General features: G+C 39.5%; 1 pseudogene; it reads left to right on the forward strand.

Moving 5' to 3' along the window:
- Positions 1 to 603: 603 nt before the first annotated feature.
- Positions 604 to 1,482, forward strand: LOC148755257 (large ribosomal subunit protein uL18 pseudogene; annotated as a pseudogene).
- Positions 1,483 to 6,900: the final 5,418 nt, after the last annotated feature.

The following is a 6,900-nucleotide window of genomic DNA, read 5'->3' on the forward strand; positions in this document are numbered from 1 at the left end:
AGACCTCCTTCAGGGCTGTCGTGCAAGAGCTGCTGAAATCAAAGATGCTGAGAGAAAGTCTGGTGCTCTAGGTCTCATCCAAAGCACAAGGCAACAGCAGTACCCCACTAGAGGAATTTAGCCCCAATAAATCTCAACTGCAGTCTAGACTGACTTGCCTTCTCCCCACACATACACATTAATGGCTTTATAGAAGAGGCATGCCCGCTTCTGGGCATAAAAAAACATTTACCTCCATCTCTCCAGTTCTTTTATACATAATTCTCAGCATTGAATAAAAAAATTACACAAAATCCAAAAATAATAATATGACCCAATATCAAGACATAAAGCAGTGACATTGTCAAGAGATAAAAGAGCCAACAAAATCACACCTCTAAATGGGCTAAGTTGTTGGCAATATCAGACTGAGACTTCAAACTAGCAATGATTAATGTTTTAAATAATCTAGGCAGAAAAGTGGACAATATGTGTAAACAGATGAAGAATTTCAACAGAGATGGAAACTCTTTTTATAAAAAAGAGCCAAAAATAATAGCGTGTGGCCTTTTCTCCCCTGGAGCAGTGCTGGGTCTGCAGGTTTGCGGGTTTCTGTTCTGCAGGATGGGGTTTGTTGAAGTCAAGAATAAAGCCTATTTCAAGAGATACCAAGTGAGATTTAGAACACGGTGAAAAGGTAAAACTGATTTCTATGTCCAGAAATGCTTGGCAATCCAGGATAAAAATAAATACAACACACCCAAGTATAGGATGATAGTTCACGTAACCAACAGAGATCTCATTTGTCAGATTGCTTATGCCCATATAGAAGGAGATACGTTAGTTCATGCAGCTTATGCTCATGAACTGCCAAAGTATGGTGTAAAGTTGGCCTGACAAAGTATGCCGCAGCTTATTGTACTGACCTGCTGCTGGCCCACTGTCTTCTCAGTAGGTTTGGCATGGACAAGATTTGTGAAAGTCAAGTGGAAGTGTCTGGAGATGAATATAATGTGGAAAGCATCGATGGCAACCTATTTGGATATAGGGCTTGCCAGCCCTACTACTGGAAATAAAGTTATGGGGAGGCCTTGACGGGAGCTGCAGACGGAGGCACCTCTATCCCTCCCAGTACCAAACGATTCCCCTGGTTATGATTTGGAAAGCAAGGAATTCGATGCAGAAGTACATCAGCAACACATCATGGGTCAGAACGTTGCAGATTATACTCGTGTGCATTGCCTAATGGAAGAAGATGAAGACGCCTGCCAGAAACAATTGTGTCAATACATAAAGGACAACGTAACTCCAGACATGATGGAGGAGATGTATAAGAAAGTTCATGCTGCTTTACAAGAGAATCCAGCCTATGAGAAGAAGCATAAGAAAGATGTTAAAAAGAGGTGGAACCGTCCCAAAAGGTTGCTTGCCCTGAAGAAAGATCAGGTAGCTCAGAAGAAGGCAAGCATCCTCAGAGCTCAGGAATGGACCGCTGAGAGCTAAGAAACCAAACAACAGTTTTCTGTGACGATTTTTCATATAAAAACAATAATAAACTTATTGAGCAAGCAGCTAAATGAAAATGAGCCAAATGGAAATGCATCAAGTGAAAAACACTATCGCAGAGATGAAGAATTCCTTCAGTGAGCTGAACATAACAGAGGAAAAAGAAATTGACGTGAAGATAGGTCAGTAAAAATGATCCAAGCTGGAACAGAATGAGGAAAAAGAGAAAATTGAAAGGAAAAGAGCATCTAAGGTTTTTGAGACAGTATTAAATGGTCTAAAAAGACATGTAATTGGAGTCCCAGAAGAGAAAGAAAGAAAATCATGGGCAGAAGAATTATTTGAAAATATAATGGCCAACAATTTTGTGAAATTAATACAACACAACAGGTCACAAAAGAAGCTCGGTGAACTCCAAGCAAGATAATACAAAGAAAATCTCTGTTAAAAAAGATAGCAAACACTGCTCTCTTTCTCTCTCTCATGGGTTTGTTTTTAAAACAATAATATGTGTATATATATATTGCAAATCTTTTCAATGGTTTATGGATATTGTTTGGATTACAACCAAAGCTAACTTTTCATGTGTGGTTCAAGGCTGTTTCAAGATCACTCTGAAGATTAGAGTAAGGGAACTAATTATTCAGGAGCCCCTACTATTTATGTCAGACAGTCTGTTAATATCCTTCATATAGCTTACCTCTTTCAGCCAAAATAAATCATTCATTTATTCCATAAATATTTATCAAATGCCTACATTTTGTGCCAGGCATGGCATCTCTGAGAAAGTAACGTAAGTATGAAAGCAAAAGGATTAGGAGAAGCCGCCATGCAAAGACAAAAGTGGCTCGTGGCAGGAAGGAGAGCCTGTTTCTAGCCACAAGAAACAACAATCCCAAATGTCTTCAGAGGGGAAGGAGCCCGGCATGGTCTAGAAACTGCACTGATGACAGGATAGAGTGACTTCAATGCAGCAAGCCAGGAGAATAGTGACTAAAGATGAGGCCTGACCACGCAGAAAGTCACCAGGGTTTTGTGGAACAAAGAGAGATGTTAAGCAGAACAGAAACTTAAGTGCAGAGCTTCCTGACTCCTTAGCTTCTCTCCGCTTCTCTGGGATAACTGCTAACTTTTATAGCTTCATGTTCTCCAGAACACTTCCATATTCTGCGTTTGTTTCAGAGCTCCTAAACTGGATGTTCATTTGCAGACGTCTAGCCTCTTTCCTCCCCTGTCTCGTACCACTGCTTTGCTGCTGAAATCTTCGTAGTGGCAAGAGGAAAAAGCTAAGAAGGCTTCCAACTTGGACTGAATGAAAAGCTTGACTTTTTTAAGGTCACCATTGATGCAGACTTTACAGACCCACCCTGCCTGCCGCCTTTGCGTGATGTTTTCTGTTCCCTACCCACAACACACCTCGTGACCAGAATTTACGTAAGTTAAAGCCTCTGCATCAAATGTCTACCACAGATGATGCAATTAAAGGTCATCTTTATCTCCCCTTTTCCTGTATTTATCAATAACACCATACTAGAGCCTCTAGGGCAAAGACATGGAGGCAGCTAATGTTTGGAGGCTGGCACGCATCTACGGAGGGGATTTATTACTATTAACATAAACTCATCCTCTGGAGGGAGGAATGCAAGCAGTCACAGAAAACATACACTGAAGGGCTTCCCCTAACCTTCTTAGGCACAGAAGGGGAAGGAAATACCATCAAATAGTGTAAGCATTAATGAATGCCCCCAAATGCTTGACACGAAATTAATGAGATGCATTTACAGCCATGTGTTATGACCTCTGAGCTTGTACTCTGGGACTTTTCTTACCCCTCCTGGCTCCCCAAGTCTCAACTTTAGCTCTCCAAGCTAACAACTCTGCTGAATTTCTCACTGCTTTCAGTATATGCTGCCTCCGCTACAGCCTGTTAGGAAATGTCATAAGTTAATTTCTGATGCCAGCCTAGAAATTTGACTCTCGAGTTCTGACTTTACTGAGTGGTTTATTTTGCACGCTGTTCAGGAAACATCTATGTGCAAACACAGTGGTAGACACGTGTTTCGGCCTGGACTGGACGCTGACTCTCACTTATCCTGCTGTAACAGCTTGGCAGGTAGGATCCAGAGCCGTTTGCTGAAGTCCTCTGTCACAGATTCCTCCTTGCCTCCTTCACTCTTGATTTGGTATCTTCATTTTTATTTCCACTGCCCCCACCCTAGGACAAATGGCAATCATGTTGTACATAACTTGCAGCAAACCCCTAACAAGTCTGCCTGTTTGTCATCTCTCCTTTCCCTTCCCACTCCTTTTTTCTCAATGTTCCTCATTCCACTCTCTACAAGACTCGTCAGCAGCTCCCCAAGTCCTACATTCTTATATTGAAAGTACAAATGAAGGCAGGCTGATCTCTGAACAGTAAGATAACTAGAAAGAAGGGAAGCCGTTGCTCAAGGCCACCTCAAATTTTAAGAAACAGGAAAGAATTATGAGATTGAAGGCCATGGAGTCTCATCTAGAAAGTACTGAATAAGAAAACTGTGTCCATCAGGGTCCAGTCAGGAGGCAGAAACTACACGGGATGTTTGAACAGATAATTTAATATAAAGAAGAGTGAACTAGACATAAAATTGCTACCTAGGTAACTAAAAGGACAAAAAGAGACATCATAGAGGTAGTAACTAAAAGAAGCAATTACCATTCCTAAGACTGAGGGAACCGAGGGAAGAGGTAGAAGTTAATAAAACTTAGAAACCTGGAGGAGGGGCTCTGTAGTTCACATCTGAAATTTCCTTCTTCCATTTCTAAACTCACGATTTTTTGCCCACAACCAGGACCTCAGTTAATTGGGGTTCCTAGCTGGTAGACTGACCAAACCTCAATGCCTGAAGCGTCTGCTTCCTCAGTATCCTGCTTTCGTTGCTGTGATTTTTCCATTCACTTTTACCAACAGCTATGAAAATACTAAGAGGCACCCCAGAGAATTCTCTGAGCTCCAGAGAGTGTCTGCACTACCCCACTGTAAAACATCAACCAATTTCCCCTGCTTTTCCAGACGTAAAATCCAGAATGTCTCTCCTCTTCTGTGGGTCAGATATGTGTTTTGATGATCAACATGATGAAGATAATGATGCTAAAATAGGAAATATGAGACTAATTACCAGTACAGTAAATCTTAAAAAAAAAAAAAAGAAGAGTAGACAATGTAGAAATGGAGTCTGTCTCAGTAAATTAACACAATTGTATCATTTATGGAAACTGGTTACCAGTTGTGCTTAATTAGCACACAGCTTAGTTACATATCATAAACATAATATTTTTAGCATGAATTTCACTTGACTAGAATATTAAACTATGTAAGTATGTTCACACCTCACAGTCTGGGTTTATCCAATAAAACCATTAGCTTATAATGCTCGCAAAAAATAGAGCAGCACCTTGTCGATTAACACGTTCATCAATGGAAAGGCAGTAATGTAGGTGGCAAATCCCGCGCTACAGTTGAAGTTCTGGTTTGTTTTACCTATGGCTGTTTGAGAGCCGTGCCAAATTTCTTTTACCTGCACACCTGTATGTGTAAGTCCCACCTGAGGAAAGTGGGATGTGTTGCCCAAATTCCTTTTTCAATTTGCAATTTTGGGGGGCAAGTCAAGACAGAGTGTTTCTTCAATTAAAACATTTAGAAACAGATCTATGATAAAGGTGGTAAGGATCTGCTAACCACATCCAAACTCTAAAAGGACAGTGAGCGATTCTAATACTACTTCAATAAGGGGGAAAATACCTATGTTCGCTTAATCTGTTCCGTTGGTTATTTTTAAAATTGCCAACAGCAATTTTAAAGAGATTATTTCATTTTTTAATAAGATTAAAAGAGCACAGATATATACAAAAACAAATTGATGGTAACTTAAGTTGTCCCAAAGGCTTTAGTTTCTTTCTTTGAAATCCTACAATTAGGCAAAGATTTGCATTTGGCATCACAGGATCTACCTGCCAAACTACCTCTGGATATCTAACTCAGTAAAACGGTAAAGCCGCAGAATTTTTTGTTGTTTTGTTTTGTTTGGTTCTTTTAATGCCAAATGCTAACATAACCAAAGAAGTTATGTGGAACTCTGTATTCCAAGCAGCAGCATCAGTCCTACCTGACTTGTTGTTTGATTCATAAACTGCTGCTATCTAGCCAGCAACAAGGTCTTAATGTGAACCACAAAGATATATTTTAAATGTGTATAAACCCCTATCAGGTTGTCCCCATTTTAAACTGACAGTGACATTGAAATTTCTCCTGTATTCTCCTCTCTTACCATTCCAAGTTTCAAAACAAGATAGCACCAAGTTTCAGGTTTTTATATCAATAGATATTGCTGTGTAAAAACCATGCACAGATGTGTAGAAAGGCAACCACAGTTTAGAGAATTGAACATGGTATAAGAATCAAATTAGGCTGGGTTTGAGATTCTCCTCTGTCACGGGCTGGCTATGTGAACTTGAGCAACTATCTTTACCCCAGTGGTCTCTGCACGAAACATATAATGCACATGTAAAAAAGAAAAATGAAAAGCATTCTTGAAAATAGCCTTTAATTTTAGAATTTACAATGTGATGGTTTAATTTTAAATATCCCAGTAAAGCTTATTTTTTCTCTCATTTGTTGTTTAGAAATTCAAAGAACCCATCTCACAGGAGGTGAAAATGGGAAGGGATAGATACATATCTCTTACATAGTATCCATCAATCTGAGGGCGATTTAAAATAAGGGGTTTTGTTTTGTTTGTTTTTTAAAGCAAAGACTCCCTATAAATCACTTACATCCTACCTCTGCATTCTGTAATCTGTTCATCAAATTGCCCCACACCAAGATACTCAGCATTAGAATTTTTGATAAGGAAGGCTCCCATTAGAACAGAAGCTCCCTGGGGACAGGATTTGGGTGTGTTAGTTCAGTGTTGTATCCTCAGCACCTGGGCCAGATCCTGGGACATACAATAAAGAGTTGTGTGACTGGGATCATTCAAGGGAAGGACATCCTTTTGCAGTCAAAGGTACATTAGGTATCTACTAGGTGAGAGGATGGATTGGGTGAGTTTCCGAAATAAACTCTGAAGGGTGAATCTAACATAAGGTCTAGGTGGTAGAATGAATTGGTCTCAGACCTAGCACGCCACTCTAGGTTGCCAATTTTTAATACCTAACACAAATATCATAGAGTAGGAACCATTTCAAAGTGAAACACTGAGTGTATTATTATATATATTTAAGAGATAATGCAACACAATTCTGAGTGTAAACTATATAACATACAATAGAAATATAGGTGACCTAATCCTTCATTGTAGTTTATAAATTGGAATCAATCTTTTCTACAAAAAGGAGAAAGAATTATTGGACAAATTATGTTTAGTGAATATGTAT

This window comes from Rhinolophus sinicus, chromosome 15, assembly GCF_057876585.1.
Source record: "Rhinolophus sinicus isolate RSI-liver-muscle chromosome 15, RSI-T2T, whole genome shotgun sequence".
Lineage (NCBI taxonomy): Eukaryota > Metazoa > Chordata > Mammalia > Chiroptera > Rhinolophidae > Rhinolophus > Rhinolophus sinicus.